This window comes from Malus sylvestris, chromosome 14, assembly GCF_916048215.2.
Source record: "Malus sylvestris chromosome 14, drMalSylv7.2, whole genome shotgun sequence".
In the NCBI taxonomy this organism is placed as follows: Eukaryota; Viridiplantae; Streptophyta; class Magnoliopsida; order Rosales; family Rosaceae; genus Malus; species Malus sylvestris.
The window spans coordinates 20,890,136-20,907,606 of record NC_062273.1 but is presented as its reverse complement, the minus strand read 5'-3'; the positions used below and the strand labels follow the sequence as shown (position 1 = coordinate 20,907,606).

The 17,471-nt window shown below is 38.2% G+C and overlaps 1 long non-coding RNA gene across 1 annotated transcript; it reads left to right on the top strand.

The window, feature by feature from the left end:
• Nucleotides 1-1,351: 1,351 nt before the first annotated feature.
• LOC126600001 (uncharacterized) lies at nt 1,352-4,408 on the top strand. Its single transcript, XR_007615333.1, has 2 exons — nt 1,352-1,417; nt 4,244-4,408. It is a non-coding gene; the product is annotated as an uncharacterized LOC126600001 (long non-coding RNA).
• Nucleotides 4,409-17,471: the final 13,063 nt, after the last annotated feature.

Here is a 17,471-nt window from a genome sequence, read left to right as displayed (position 1 = left end):
TTGATCAGATTGTACTAATTCAAATATAAAGACCACGTCTTTTGCAATATTATTTTTTTTGGAAACGTCTTTTGCAAAATTTATAAATTAAAGTGACAGGTATCGAGCATCACAATTCACAAGTGGTAGACATTTCACATAATTCTAGAGGGCTAGACATAGTTTTCCAAACCAGGTGGCATATATTGTTTACACAAATGAATTAAATACCACCAAGTTTTATTAGGTCATATCCAACAGAACCGGCCAAAGGATTATAGAGTTAAAAATAATCTGTTTTGACACCAAAACTGTCTTCAACTGAGGACTAGGCAAAAGAGCTTATGGGCCCTACCCGGCCAAAAATGGGAGAACCCGACCAAAGGGCTGGCCAAGAGCAGCCAGCCAGCTCACCTTATAGCCACCGCCCAAACACATGCTATTTGACATTATGCTGACGTTAGGTTACTATTTGATTTCTTTGTTTTTTTAATACCTAAGCCATTTCTGCCTTATTTCTCACATCATTTTCATTATTTTATACTATCATACTCCATTTTATTTCAAATTTTCACCAATTTTTCACATCATTTTCATTCATAAAGATAAGAAATCCAAACACTTATTAATTTAGGGACAAGTGACACTCAAAATATGTCCAAAAACTTTATTTTAATATAGCAGTTCAATGCAATTAACCATATCAATTCAGTTAAAATAATAAATTAGGTTTTGCCTATGGCCCTTTGGCCCCCTCAGTTGGAGATAATTTTTTGTCAAATGGCTATGTTTAGCCTATGATCCTTTGGCCTTCTCGGTTATAGATGGTATAAAATATGGTCTGACACTATTTATTAAAATATAATTTCTTGCATGACCATAAGGCTAAACATGACATTTTGGTCCTCTTTTAGTTGGAGATGACCGTAGGAGAGTAGAACGCATTACTATATCAAAGACGATTTTGGAGCCTTTTTAGTATAAATGGAATATGATATAAGTCTCAGGTGGTAACGTAATTAATCTCTAATCCATACAATCGATAATCTAGACACGCTGCCACCCTAACTTGCAGAAGCCTTGACAGAAATAATTCATTACCAAGTTATAACATAATTATGTGGTCCTATGCCTTTTTTTCACTTATTTTATTGGGGTGTTTTTTACTACAAAATATATTATATTTCGCATCAATTCAAAGTTGTGAAATACCAGCCACGAACTACTACGGTCGAGAAGTACTTCTCTTTACTTAAAAGTGAGAAGTTTTAAGTTCGAATATCAATAATGATAGATTCGCAATCACCTTATACTTTCATCTTTTTATTTTAAATATATCATTGTATGCACAAAACCGGAGGTCTTGGAACAACGTAAATCCGACCGTGAATCTGCAAGAAATGTAAATAACACAAGATGTATCGTGGTTCACCCCAAGGTTTGGGCTATGTCCACATTGATATTGTATTTCTCTGAAAGGTGAGGGGAGTGAGGGAGAAAGCTTCTGAGGGTGAGAGAACTCTTCCCATGGCCTAAGAAAATGGCCTCCCTTAATTGTGAGGATGAGGAGTCCTTTTATAGAATAAGGGCTCCTTACTTTTTACATATTTGCCCTTTCCTTTATTATATAATTACATTTAAGTTCCCCGAGTATTTATACGAGATCTAAATATGGAGGCCCTAAGTATGGTATAAACAGTAGTCCCCCAAGTCTTCAGTCAAAAGAGTCTTTTGGCTGGAGACTTGAAATTCAGTCCATGTGTGGGCCGAAGTAACTAGATGTCGTCTAGAACTGATACTCGATATAAGGCGGTGCCCAATCTAAAATGATGCTTAACTAGAAGTAGCATATGTTGTGAGGCTGCTCTGCTTGTGGTTTATGTTGCCTTGGTTGGCTCGGCTTGTGGCGTTGAAGGTGAGGGAGTCTCTTTTATAGAATAAGGGTTCGTTCCTTAATACATAAGTGATGGGCTAGAGTTGATGCTCGCGGCGAGGCGGTTGCTCAGTAGGCGGCAATGCTCTCTAATGATGGTGAGGGAGTCATTTTTATAGAATAAGGGCTTGCTCCTCAATACACAAATAATGGGCTAGAGTTGATGCTCTCTAATGATGGTAAGGGAGTCCCTTTTATAAAATAAGGGCTCGCTCCTCAATACATAAATATGGGCTAGAGTTGAAGCTCTCTAATGGTGGTGAGGGAGTCATTTTTATAGAATAAGGGCTCACTCCTCAACACATAAATAATAGGCTAAGTCCCCCAAGTATTTTTCATGAGGCCCAGTTGAGGCCCAATATATGGTACATAATGTAGTCCCCCAAGTCTTCGGTCAATAAAGTCTGTTGGCTGGAGACTTCAAATTAAATCCATGTATGGGCAGTAGTGGTGGTTGTTCAGATGCGGTATTTGTATACCCTGCACTGAAGCTTTGTAGGTGAAGCTTTGCAAGTGAAGCTTTGAAGCTAGAGCTCTGTAAATGAAGCTTTCGAAGCTAGAGCTTTTGTAAATGAAGCTTTCGAAGCTGTAACTCTGTAAATGAAGCTTTTGAAGCTGATTGACATGAGTGATGCTCATGAATGTTTATGTTGATTGACATGAGTGATGCTCATGGATGTTGACATGAGTGATGCTTATGAATGTTAACATGAGTGATGCTCATGAATGTTTATGTATGATTGATATGAGTGATGCTCATGAATGTTTATGTATGATTGACATGAGTAATGCTCATGTATAATTTGAAGTACTGTGCGTACTTTTGATCACCTGGTTGGTGGTAATAGCGGCAGGTTGCCGAATAATTTTGGAGTACTGGGCTTACTTTTGATCGCCTAATTGGTGCTATTTTGGGTTTATGAGCTTTCGCTCTCCACACAACATTCCAACCTATTTATTTTGGGCTTTGTCGTTTTTTTTTTTTTTGTTTTTTACCCTCTGATGGGGTTTATATAGATGTCTCCGAGAGATAAGAAAAATAAATTACATCATACATCTGTTAAAAAAGTAAATCACATCATTATGGTGAGGTGTTTATTCCTTACTTTTGCTTTCTGCTTTTGCTTTCTCTTTTGCCTTTTCTTTTCACTTTAACATCATGGTGTCGTCTGTAAAGAGTGGGAACATGCAGTCCTTCATGATGAGAGTCTTTATCTTTTTCAGAAGTTAATGCCTTTCTGAATGGCTCCTGCTTCGACGTGACCGCTCTTTATCCTTCTCCCGGTCCCTGTCACCCTCGCGGTCACGTTCTCTCCTGTCTCTATCACGTTCTAAATGGCTCTTGATGCTTTTCTCTGTCTCTTAACTTTGCTGCAATCGAGTGTACAATCAAGATCAGGAACCGAAGAACTGACCTGAGATGGTAGCAACTGAGGCAGTGCTTGGCGCCATACTTGAGTTCCCTAACGTATCAGCTGCCATCGGAGCAAGTCTGCACTCTGACGCCGTGGCTCTGCCCATTGCACCACTCCCCTGAAACTGAGACATAACCAGATAAGAACCGAGCTTTCGTTTGGAGGAGTCACTGGGTTTACTCCCGCCGGAGAGGGATAATGACTGGATAATTGGCAAGAAACACTGCTAGCCCTGGCCGTGGTACTCGACATTGTTGGAGCAATTAGTGCCTCGCTTATTGTCAACTCGTAGGACAAACCCAGTGTGCTCTTCCCCAACCACTTGACAAAGTAGGTGGCAATCTGATCCCCCAAGCCCGTCTTCATGAACCCGCAAGCGAAAAAGAAGGAAATGACAATCAACCAGATCACCTCATTGGTAAAAACACCAAAGGCCGTTTGGAAAGATAGAGTTTCGATCACAATGAAGGCGGTGAGGCCGGGAAAGGCCCAAGCACCAACGGGTAACGGGCTCAGAACCAAGCCGAAAATGGTGGATAGGAAAATGGCGAGCAATTGCCAGGCTTGTGGGGTGACTTCGACTGGTTTGGGTACGAAAAAGCCGACCGCAATGCCTACGGCGATGGAAATGATGAAGGCGATGGGTTTTGCACCTTGAAGCGACGGTGGTGGCGTGAGAGTGGTTCCGGGTTTTGCGGATTTAGAGGCTTGGATTGGGAAGTGGGTTTTTCTGGGTTTTTGCAGATCCACGGCGGAGGTAAAGAATGAGAGAGAACTGACACAGCTTTTCGTGTTGTTTCCCACAAACGGCGCCAAATGTTGATGCATAAAATCGGAGGTCTTAGAACAACGTAAATCCGACCGTGAATCTGCAAGAAATGTAAATAACACAAGATGTATCGTGGTTCACCACAAGGTTTGGGCTACATCCACACTGATATTGTATTTCTCTGAGAGGTGAGGGGAGTGAGGGAGAGAGTTTCTGAGGGTGAGAGAACTCTTCCCATGGCCTAAGAAAATGGCCTCCCCTAATTGTGAGGGTGAGGAGTCCTTTTATAGAATAAGGGCTCCTCATTTTTTACATATTTTCCCCTTCCTTTATTACATAATTACATTTAAGTCCCCCGAGTATTTATACGAGATCTAAATACGGAAACCCTAAGTATGGTATAAACAGTATTAAAAAATTTGTGAAATACCAAGTGAAGAATGATATTTTTAAAGGGAACCTCAACCGTACTTTTGGGGGAGAATTTTATCAATCAACCAAATAATAATAATAATAATAATAATAATAATGTTATTTGGAAAACGCAAAATTAACATACTCTTACTCTTCTTCACTTGTAACTAAAAGGTCTTATGTTGGATTCTCGTCAAATGCGAATTTGAACCACATTATTGCTATACCATTGTGAGGCTTAGCTCACTCCTCCACCCCGTTAGTGTAAATAATATCGTTTCTTTAAAAAAAAAAAAAAACAGACACACTCCTTAATATAGGTGAATTAATGAAATAATAGGGATTTATTCCTATCCAATAGGAGATCGGAAATGCAAAATGCATTGGAATGCATTATTTTTTTATAAAGTAACGGGGATCACTTCCATCCAACAAGAGATGCGAAATGTCCAAGCAAAATGCATTGGAACGAACATTTACATTTTTTTGTTGGCCAAAAAAATTCTACATTATATGGAATATAAAATTTTCATCTTTGTCGAAAATATAAATGTATATATTTTGATGAAGGGCCCTGTCAATCAAAGAGAAAAGTAAATTAGATTCCAAATTAAAATATCTCCCATCAGAGTAGCTATTAGATTTACATCTCCTAGAAATGTATGGGATGTAAATACAATTTTACGTCTCAAAATTGCAACTCTTTATCTAAAAGTTGTATAATTTGACACATAAGTTTTGCAGGGCAAATTCTTAAAAGGGAGGTTTTGTAAAAGCCCACCATGAATGGGGAAGGGTTTGGGTAAATCTACGTGTCTATTAGGGTTGAGCACCGATTAGGATGACGATGATCGTTAGAAGTTGCACGTTACCAATTGCTGCAACTTTTCTAATTTGTGATATCTCGTATGCTGCATGATAAATAGGTAAATAGGGCCTCTCACAGGAACTACTTTGTAACTTGAGCATCTCAGAGATGCACTCTTCTATTTGTTTCAGTAATCAGTCAGACCTAGAGTTAGGATGTTTGGTGCAAAAGATTAACGATCTTAGCTATTTGAGCTACGAGCTTTATGTAAGTAATTATCAGCTGCTTATCTCAATTAGTATATGAAATGAAAGTCTGATGTATAATCTAACAGAACTGCCTAATAAAATAATGGGTAAATTACATCGTAGTCCCTCAGGTTTGAGGTCTATTGCAATCTTATACAACATCTTTAAAACATTTCACTTTCATACCTCAAGTACTATTTTATTTCAATTTCATACAACCGTTACATTTTCCATTCATGGATCTGTTAAATGTTGACGTGGCTGCCACATATATGCCACGTGGCTGCCAAATGTTTGCCACATGGCAAATAAAATAAATTTTTAATTTTTTTTTAAAAAACATGTCTGCCACTTTTTTTTTTCTCTTTCTTCTTCTTCTTCTTCTTCTTCTTCTTCTTCTTCTTCTTCTTCTTCTTCTTCTTCTTCTTCTTCTTCTTCTTCTTCTTCTTCTTCTTCTTCTTCTTCTTCTTCTTCTTCTTCTCTTTCTTCTTCTTCTTCTTCTTCTTCCTCCTCCTCCTCCTTCTCTTCTTTTTCTTCCTCTTTCTTCTTATGGATTGCAGGGGGTTCGATCATTCTTTTTTTTTCTTCTTCTTCTTCTTCCTCCTCCTCCTCCTCTTTCTTCTTCTCTTCTTCTTCTTCCTCCTTCTGGTTTGGTCCCTTTTTTTTTCTTTTTCTTCTTCTTCTTCTTCCTCCTCCTCCTCTTTCTTCTTCGCTTCCTCCTCTTTCTTCTTCTCTTCTGGGTTCGGTCCCTTTTTTTTCTTTTCTTCTTCTTCTTCTTCTTCTTCCTCCTCCTCCTCTTTCTTCTTCTCTTCCTCCTCTTTCTTCTTCTCTTCTGGGTTCGGTCCCTTTCTTTTTCTTTTTTTTTTTCCTTCTTCTTCTTCTTCTTCCTCCTCCTCCTCTTTCTTCTTCTCTTCTTCTTCTTCCTCCTTCTTCTTCTGGGTTCGGTCCCTTTCTTTTTTTTTGTCTTTTTTTTTTCTTCTTCTTCTTCTTCCTCCTCCTCCTCTTTCTTCTTCTCTTCTTCTTCTTCCTGCTTCTTCTTCTGGGTTGCAGGGGTTCGGTCTCTTTTTTTTTTCTTCCAATTTCAGGTTTTTTAAAAAAAAATTAAAAAATTATTTTATTTGACACGTGGCAGACATTTGGCAGCCACATGACATATATGTGGCAGCCACGTCAGCATTTAATAGATCTATGGATGGAAAATGTAACGGTTGTATGAAATTGAAATAAAATAGTACTTGAGGTATGAAAGTGAAATGTTTTAAAGATGTTGTATAAGATTGCAAATAGACCTCAAACATGAGGGGCTACTATGTAATTTACCCTAAAATAATTTGATTGGCAGCCACCATCAAGTTTGCATCACCAGTTTCAGTTCTCAAATAACTAATTTCAACTGATCAAACTGATGACATAATAAAACTAAATTAAGAGCAGCATTCACCCAACGCTACTGACAACTTCAACAATACTACCCAACTTTTCAAAGGTTTGTTAGGCTTCTTAATGTATTTTCTTCTACAACATCTGAGCATGCATGATGAGGAGGAAGTTGAGATTCTATTATAAAACCAATTGTTAATATGAGAAGTAACCTAATTTATTTATAAGACCAATGCAAGGTTCTTTCTCTTATTAATGTGTGATTTATTCTCAACAAACCATCTCATGTGTGGTGAATTTTTTCAAGCTTAACACATGGACAACACGAACAAATGTGGAGCATGTTTGGCAATTGGCATTACACATGGGACAGCTCGATCTGATACCATGAAGAAAGTTGATGTTGCACTATAAATTCCTCGGTAATATGGAGAGTAGATCAACTTATAAGCCTATGTAAGGTCCATCTTTTCATCAATGTAATATTCATTCTCAACACACTTTATGGTGGAACCTCAACTTCCTTCATGGTATTAAAGAAAAATATCTCACGTGTGAAGTCTAACGGGTCACACGTACTTGACATCATCTCATATATGTTGTCTACGTGTTTACATAAAAAGAGAAAAACATCACATAACATAACAGAACAAAAAGGAATCTAGCACTGGATCTGATGAACTGCTAAATTCACTCATTCGTAAACTTAAACAAAGTTTATGGGAGAAATAGGAAAGATCCCTTCCACCAAATCCTCCCCATCAACCAATTTGGGCCCTTAAAATCTGATCCAACGACTAAAGTTATTATAACTTTTAAAGTGAGTCCTTGTTTTTAGCTGTTAAATCAAATTTCAAGAGTTCGAATTAGTTGATAAGGAGAATTTGATGGAAGGGATCCAAAGATGATCTATTTCCGGAAAAATATAGGAAGCGTGGTGACAAGTCAAAATTAGTCATGGCGATCAAAGGCTCGTGAAGAAGGGATTGGTATAAGAAAGCCTAGGGATTAGTATAGTAGTAGTGCGGTTTAAAATACCCAAATCACCGTCACAAAAACTTGATTTTATTTAATTTATAACATGTTTTTATTTTTCATAATAAATTTTAAATGTAAGATTCCGTCTTGAGATTTCGAAAATCTTGTGCAAAATTTGAAAATGAATCCCTCCTTAAAATGGTTTTTTTTTTTTTAAAAAAAAAAAAGATAATGTATTGATGCTAGAAAAAAATCACTTAAATCAAAACAAATTTTAGCACTCACTAGTTGCAAGTTTACAAATGTCATTAATTATAAATAAAAAGACAAACATAACCTTCACTAAATAATTAAAAGCATTTCATTTTGAAACAACCAAACATGAAAAACAAAAAACTTCAAATCTCTAACTTTAAAGTTTCACTTGAACATATAATATTATTATATAATAAAATTGAAAAAAAATATTATTTTTAGGGTGTTATTACTGGCACACAAAATATCTCATTTTATGCCGAATTTTTATATTTAGAAAGAAAAAAATTACTCTTATAAGAAGTGGACAATGAGATTTTAAAGTTTTTTTTAAGGGTAAAAGATTGTTTACTACCCTCATGTTTCATGGTTTTCAACATTTAGTACATCAAGTTTTTTTCGTCCCAGAGTCATACCTAAAGTGTTAATTTTGGGACAGTCTCATACATTCGTTAGTCAAACTGTTAATTCTCCCGTTAAGTGATGATGTGGCGCCCATGTGGACAATGACGGGGGCGCCACGTGTCATTAAAAATATTAAAATAATTAATTAAATATTTAAAATAATAAATAAATAAATAACATCCCTTCTCCTCCCCCCCCTTCGCCCCCAACCCAGAAGAAGAAGGAGGAAGAACAAAAAAAAAAAAAAAAGAATTTGCAACCCAGAAAGAGGAAGAAGAAGAAAAAGAAGGAAAAAAAAAAGAATCTGCAACCCAAAAGGAGGAATAAGAAGAAAAAAACTGGTTGAATCTGCAACCCAGAAGAAGGAGGAAGACGAAGAAGAATGAAAAAAAAAACAAAAAGCGAATCTGCAACCTAGAGGAAGAAGAAAAAGGAGGAAGAAAAGGAAGGAGGAAGAAGGAGGAAGAAGAAGAAGAAGAAGAAGAAGGAAAAAAAAAGCCGAATCTGCAACCCAGAAGAAGAAGAAGGAAAAAAAAAACAAAAAACAAATCTGCAACCTAGAAGAGAAGGAGGAGGAAGAAAAGGAAGGAGGAAGAAGGAGGAAGAAGAAGAAGAAGGAAAAAAAAAACAAAAAGCCGAATATGCAACCCAGAAGAGGAGGAAGAAGAAGAAGAAGAAGAAAAAAAAACAAAAAACGAATCTGCAACCCAAAAGAAGGAGGAGGAAGAAAAGGAAGGAGGAAGAAGAAGGAAGAAGAAGAAGAAGGAAAAAAAAAACAAAAACAAAAAACCGAATCTGCAACCCAGAAGAAAAAGAAGAAGGAAGAGGAAAAAGGAGGAAAAAGAAGAAGAAGGAAAAAAAAAAATCAAATCTGCAACCCAGAAGAAGAAGAAGGAGGAGGAGGAGGAGGAAGAAGGAGGAGGAAGAAAAGGAAGAAGGAAGAAGAAGAAGAAGAAGAAGAAGAAGAAGAAGAAGAAGGAAAAAACAACAAAACAAAAAACCGAATCTGCAACCCATAAGAAGAAGAAGGAAGAAGAAGACGAAGAAGGAGGAGGAAAAAAAAAACCGAATTTGCAACCCATAAGAAGAAGAAGAAGGAAGAAGAAGAAGAAGAAGGAGGAGGAGGAAAAAAAAAACCGAATCTGCAACCCAGAAGAAGAAGAAGAAGGAAGAAGAAGAAGAGAAAAAAAAAACCCCAATTTGCAACCCAGAAGAGGAAGAAAAAGAAGAAGAAGAAGAAGGGTTGGGTGTGCGGGAAAGGTGAGTACGGGTTGTAGAGTAGAGAATGGAGGGTGGTGGTGCAGGTTCAGAAGAGAGAAGGGAAGGAAGAAGAGGGTTGTAGAAGAGGGAAGGGAGGGTGAGGGTGAGGGTGCGGGGAAGACGAAGAGGTGGGTGATGGGAGGGTTGTTAGGATAAAAGATTAGTATTGTTTTACATTGCCAGGTGTCACAATTGTATTGGGAACTCTAGAAGTCAGTTATGTGTCATTGTATTTATAAGGATGTATGATGTAATAGTTGGATATAATGATAATACAGTTTCTCTCTCTACATTCTCTCTCTTCGAAAGCTTTCTTGAGTTCTTCATAAGTTCTTCTTCATAGTTTGTTCTTAGCGTTATCATGGTATCTTCGCCTGCCATGGTTAACACCTGTGATTAACGATTCCTGTGCTTCCGCTCGTCGTCGTCGTCGTCGTCGTCGTAGTCGTAGTGGTGGTGGTTGTTCCGGTGACCGACATCGGATCCTTGCTGGTTGTTCGTAATTTCAGAGCAGTGTTGATTTCTCAAACCCTAAGTCGATGGCATTTCTTCTTGTCGGTTGTTCGTTCTGCCATTGGAGACTGTTGATCTGTTCGTCGATCTGTGCAGCTACTGCCGTGCCGTGATTCGTGTAGTCTGGTGCTCTAAGTCGGTGGAGTTTCTTCTTGTTGGTTGTTCGTTCTGTAGTCGTCAACGGTTGATTTGTTGGTCGATCTTTGCAGCTGCAGTCCTGATCATCTTGAGGTGTTTTCTTTCGATTTCTTCGTATTGATATTTGCAAGATTTTGGCTATCAAAATTATTGCTTCGTGGTACTTCTTGCTGCGTGATTCTTGAGGTGTTTCTCTGTTGCTTTCTTGATCTATTGATTACTGTTCTTTCATTATGGTTACGGCTGCACAATTAGCCCTCACTCAATCTCCAATTTCGTCGCTTATACCTAGTGTTGGAAACACGGTGACTGTGAAATTGGATGATTCCAATTATGTTACTTGGAATTTCCAGATTTCTTTGTTACTAGAAGGGAATGGAATTATGGGATTTATTGATGGAACCATTCCTTGTCCTCAGAAATATACTGCGTTGGCGTCTGATGATGAGTCGATTGTAAATAATTCTCCACTGACTGATGCCTATCAAGTTTGGCGTATTCATGATAAAGCTCTTATGACCTTGATAACTGCCACACTATCTACTGCTGCTTTATCTTGTGTTATTGGATGTCAAAGCTCCAGTGATATGTGGAATCATTTGAAAGAAAGATTTGCTCATATGACTCGCACTAGTATTGTTCAAATGAAGATTGATCTGCAGAACATTAAGAAAGGGTCAGAATCGATTGATGCTTACTTGCAGAGGATTAAAGAATGTAGGGATCAGTTAGCTATTGCTGGTGTTGTGATTTCTGATGAAGATATTGTGATTGTGGCTTTAAGAGGATTACCTACAGAATACAATACCATTAAGTCTGTGATTCGGGGCAGAGAAAGTTTGGTCTCCTTGAAGGAACTTCGGTCTCAGTTGAAGGCAGAAGAGTCTACTTTGGAAGAAGGTCTTAAACAACCACAGTTAATGGCAGCTATGTTTGCTAATGCTTCCAACCCAACTTATGAAACTGGTGGATCTTCCAATTCTCGTCCATATACTGGAAACTTTGATCTGGGTTCTCATACTGGTTCATATACTGGTGGTTCTTCATTTTCACCAATGGCTCAGTTTCAACAGTTGCCATTTCCATCTCCCAATGGTCCTGTTGCTTTTGTCTCTCAGACTGGTTCTGGAACTTACAACAATTTCAGGGGGACTAACTATCGAAACAAGGGTAAAGGGAAAAGGTTCAACACTGGTTTTCAACAACCTTCTGGACATCAAACCTTTGCTCAACCATCTCTTCCGTCACAATCTCAGTTTCAGAATTCTGGATCTCAAATGGCTTCGGGACAATTTTTTCAACCACTGCTGATTTGTCAAATATGTGATAAAAAGGGCCATGTCGCTTTGAACTGCTTTCAGAATGGCTGCCAAATCTGCCACAGAAAAGGACACACAGCTGCCACTTGCTTTGACAGGAACAATACTGGATCTATGCCTATGCCTACTTTCTCCTCATCTCCTATGATGTTTCCGCAGCATTCATATCCTCAGACTTCTTCACAGTTGCAGCCCCATCCTCACTCTTCACCTTCATTTTCATCTCACGTGCAGCATCCTACTATGATGTCTCCATCACAGTATCCTACTGGAATGATGTCTCCTCCCAATAATTCGCAGGCTGCTTTTACTGCACGCACTAATTTCTCACCATCAGCCCCCACACATGAGTTTTGGTTGCTGGATTCGGGAGCAACTAATCATATGACATCCGATTTGTCAAATCTGCAAGCTGCTACTCCATATGCTTCATCAAAAACTGTGACTGGTGCTAATGGTGAAGGTTTACAAATTTCTCATATTGGTCAAGCTCGCTTATCCACTCCTTCTCATACACTTGAGTTAAATTCTGTGTTACATGTTCCACAATTGTCACAGCACTTACTGTCTATGTATCAATTATGCAAAGACAACAATTGTAGGTGTATTGTTGATGAGTTTTCTGTGTGTATACAGGACAAGGTCACCAACAAGGTTCTCTATCAAGGACTGAGTAATCAAGCTGTCTATCCTCTTCCACTTCTCAAACCACCAAAGACTAATCCTGCAGCTTTTCTTGGACAGAAAATAAATGATTCTCTTTGGCATTGTCGATTGGGTCATCCCACCAATTCTGTTTTACACGTAGCTCTTAGTAAGTCAGCTATTACTTCCTCTTGTAATTCCCCATCTCAAACTTGTACTGCTTGTCTCCAAGGCAAGTTCACCAAGTTGCCTTTTCCTGTAATGGCTTCCAAATCTTTTGTTCCACTTGAGGTCATTCACACAGATGTATGGGGTCCATCTCCTACCAAGTCTATAGAAGGGTATAGCTATTATGTGTCGTTTATTGACGAATGTACACGATATACATGGATTTTTCCCATGAATAATAAAGCTGCTGTCTTTGAGATCTTTGTTCAGTTTCTTGCATATATTCAAAATTATTTTTCTGCAACTGTCAAAGTTTTGCAAAGTGATGGGGGAGGGGAATATGTTAGTACTCGATTTCAAAACTTTCTCACCACCAAAGGCATTGTCCATCAAAAATCTTGTCCATACACCCCTGAGCAAAATGGTTTAGCCGAAAGGAAAAATAGGCATCTTGTTGAAACTGCTGTTACATTACTTCAAAAAGCCTCTTTTTCATCTAAGTTTTGGTTTCATGCATGTGCCACAAGTACATATCTTGTTAATAGACTACCTACTTCCGTGTTGAAGATGCAATCTCCATTTGAAGTGTTGTATAAATCCCCACCTACACTTGATCACTTGAGGGTTTTTGGTTGTGCTTGTTACCCTTCCTTAAAACCTTATAGAACCAATAAACTTGATCCTAAGACCACTATGTGTATATTTTTGGGGTATGCTGCTCAATATAAGGGGTATATTTGTTATGCTATAAGAGATAATAAACTAATTGTCTCTAGGCATGTTTTGTTTGATGAATCTGTCTTCCCTAGTACATATGGTCTGTCTTCTTCATCCTTCAGTCCTACTGTCTCGTCTGCATCACTTCCAGTTTCAATAACTCCTCCTACTACCTTTGATCATCCTCCATTTATTCCAATACCATTTCCACACATATCATCTTCTCACCCATCAGTTACTCAGTCCGATTTTCAGCAACTTGGTGATCTTGGTCCTACTGGAGGCAATTCTGCTTCACGGTCTGCATCTTCATTGTTGCTGTCTGAGTCTCATCCTGATGTAACAAGTTCTCAAGTTCCAGATTTGCAACATGTTTCTGTAGTCAGTTCTAATACTCATCCTATGCAAACAAGATCCAAGTCAGGGATTTCCAAAAAGAAGGTTTTTTCTGCTGTTGTTCACGAAGATGTCAAGGAACCTCAGTCTTTTAGTATTGCTGCTCGATCATCTCAGTGGAGACAAGCAATGACAAAAGAGATGGATGCTCTTATTAAACAGCATACTTAGACTCTTGTTCCTCTCCCATCTCATAAGAACTTAGTGGGTTGCAAATGGATATATAAAGTCAAAAGAAATCCCGATGGATCTGTAGCTCGATATAAGGCTCGTTTAGTGGCCAAGGGGTTTTCTCAAGAAGCCGGCCTTGATTACTATGAAACGTTCAGCCCCGTGGTTAAGCCTACTACTGTTAGGTTAATGTTATCATTGGCTGCAACAAAGGGCTGGAAACTTAAGCAGTTAGATGTTAAAAATGCGTTTCTACATGGTTTTCTAGATGAAGAAGTGTATATGTCTCAACCACAAGGGTTTATTGACAAGGATCATCCAGATTTTGTTTGCAAATTAGAAAGGTCTTTGTATGGCCTCAAACAAGCCCCTCGTGCTTGGAATGCAAGGTTCTTGAGCTTCCTTCTCAGTTTGGGCTTCACATCCTCTTATGCCGATCCTTCCTTATATGTAAAACGTGATGGTCCTTCCCTTGTTGTGTTGTTGTTATATGTTGACGATATTATACTCAGTGGTGATGATGATGTACATGTTCAGTCTGTGATCAGTCAATTAACCAGGGAGTTCGATATGAAGGACTTAGGGGTCCTCCACTACTTTCTTGGGCTGCAAATTGAGTATCAACCTCAGGGATTGTTAGTTCATCAGTCCAAATATATCAGGGACTTGCTGCATAAGGTGCATATGTTTGACAGTAAGCCATGTACCACTCCCTGTCATCCAAATCAAAAGCTCTTAAATCATGGTAGTCCTCCATTCCATGATCCCGGTCTTTATAGAAGTATCGTCGGGGCATTGCAGTATTTGACTTTCACTCGCCCTGATATAGCATATTCTGTCAATCAGGTATGTCAGTTTATGCATTCTCCTCTTGACAGTCACTTTGTTGCTGTCAAACGCATATTGCGGTATCTCAAAGGTTCTCTGCATCTTGGTTTGTGTTTTCAACCTGGTAATTTGGATATAAGAGCCTACACAGATGCTGATTGGGCTGGGGATCCCAATGATCGACGGTCAACCACTGGTTTTGTTGTGTTTTTAGGTGATAATCCAATTTCCTGGAGTTCCAAGAAACAGCATACAGTTAGTCGTTCTTCAACTGAGGCAGAATATCGCGCAATGGCAACTACCACTGCTGAAGTTGTGTGGATTCAGCAGTTACTCCAGGATCTTTCTTTATCTCCCTCACCAACTCCTTTACTTCATTGTGACAATCTATCAGCCGTGGCTCTAGCAACCAATCCCATTCTCCATTCTAAAGCTAAACACATAGAAATAGACTGTCATTTTGTGCGGGAAAGAGTGCAGCAAGGCACCATTATGTTGCAGTTTGTTAACTCATCTGAACAGTTTGCTGATATTCTTACAAAGGGTCTCTGTTTTCCATTGTTTAGTTCTCATTGTCACAATCTTATGCTAGCCACTGCCCAACATAATATTGAGGGGGAATGTTAGGATAAAAGATTAGTATTGTTTTACATTGCCAGGTGTCACAATTGTATTGGGAACTCTAGAAGTCAGTTATTTGTCATTGTATTTATAAGGATGTATGATGTAATAGTTGGATATAATGATAATACAGTTTCTCTCTCTACATTCTCTCTCTTCGAAAGCTTTCTTGAGTTCTTCATAAGTTCTTCTTCATAGTTTGTTCTTAGCGTTATCAAGGGTGGGCACGAGTGGGATTTGGGGAAGATGAAGGTTTTTTTTAAAATATATATATATATATATTTAATTTTATTTATTTATTTATTTTATAAATAATTTATTTTTAATTTCCACCTGGATGACACGTGGCGCTTAATCATTGTCTACATGGGCGCCACGTCACAGTTAACGGGAGACTTAACAGTTTGACTAACGGATGTATGAGGCTGTTCCAAAATTTACACTTTAAGTATGATTCTGGGATGAAAAAAACTTGATGTACTAAATGTTGAAAACCACAAAACATGAGGGTAGTAAACAGTCTTTTACCTTTTTTTTTAAATATAGAACATTATTACATAATATTGGATGACAAAAATTTTAAGACCCTTCAAATTTGAGACATTCTAACTGCACCATTCGTTATCCCTCAACACGCCATCTGATAAGATATATCAAATCTATTAACTTGTTTTGGAATTAGAACTACACATAACGATGTTTCGTTCTAATACATGCAAAAATTTCCGTGGAGTGTAGGAGAATTTGGGAGTACGGTATGGTAATGGACCTAATGGTGATCAAGGTATTAAATATCGATGATATCGGAAATATCGGTAGTTCAAAAATAGGGAAATTTCGATGGAAATCTCGGGATATTATCGATATCGATAAAAATTGAATAAAAACTACGGAAATTGTAAGAAAAACTTGGAAATTTTTATTGAAACTTTGCAGGATGTTTATTTAGTCAATTATCTATTAGTTTATCACAAAACATTGGAAGGAAATGCATTGCATGATGGATTTAATTGATTTAAGTTAATTATATAGCGAGCTGGCAAACATTGTGAGTATAGAAAATATGTAGTAATTAATGAAAGAAGTTTAAACACACCATAATCATTTATATATAATGAATTAGTACAATATTTTACACTTTATACATTGCATGGTAAGATACATGAGTGACTTAGTACCACATAGAGTTCTTATGAGGTTCAAAATTGTCACTATCTTCATCATCTCTATGTGTAGAGTAAGTGTATTGTGAAGAGTAGTCATCAAATGATAAATCTCCAAAATAATTTTGCATGTAATTGTTAACATGCCACCCACATGCCATCCATATGTAATTGTTAACGGCATTTTTGTCACATTTTTTAATATTTTATTTTTGTTTTATATAAATTTTTCTTATTTGTTGTGCCACAAATCATGTGGCTGGTATATAAAGAAAAGAAAGCACTGAGTTTCCAAAAAACATAAAAATAAAAAAAAAGGAGGAAGGCTACTGTTCATGAACAGTAGTCATATCATGACGTATCATTTTCAGATCAGAATCAGACCATATTGGTTAGAGAGTAAAATTGATGATCGCTGCACGTGTTGATGATTGTTGCACTCTTTCTTTTCCATTTGTTTTGGTTTTTTTTCTTGGGTTTCACTTCTCTGTTTGTCATTTCCTGCTTTTTTTTCTTTCTCCGCTTCTCCCTCATTCCTCTCCTTGTTTCTTCTCCGGTTCTCCCCCCATCTCTTCTCTGCAACTCTCCTTCACGGAGCACAGACACACCCCACCGTGACCTCCACCACAGTGGCGCACACTCTGCCGAGCACCATCACCACCTGTGGACCATTCCTCCTCCCTTTCTCACCTCCCGACGGCGGCGAGCACCATCAGGCAAGGGGAGGCCTTGTTTAGGCCGTACGAGGCTTTCAGATGATCAGATCCATCAAATCCGAGCAGGGATTGCTCCTTTTCAGGGTCTGAGCGTAGATTGCAGAGAGAAGATTGCTCATTTTCAGGGTTTGAGCGTGGGTCTGATCGTGGATTGCTCATTTTCGGCTGCCGTTGCAACGATGACGACGGATTCGGCGCGATAATATCGCTAATATCGCGACATTATCGATAT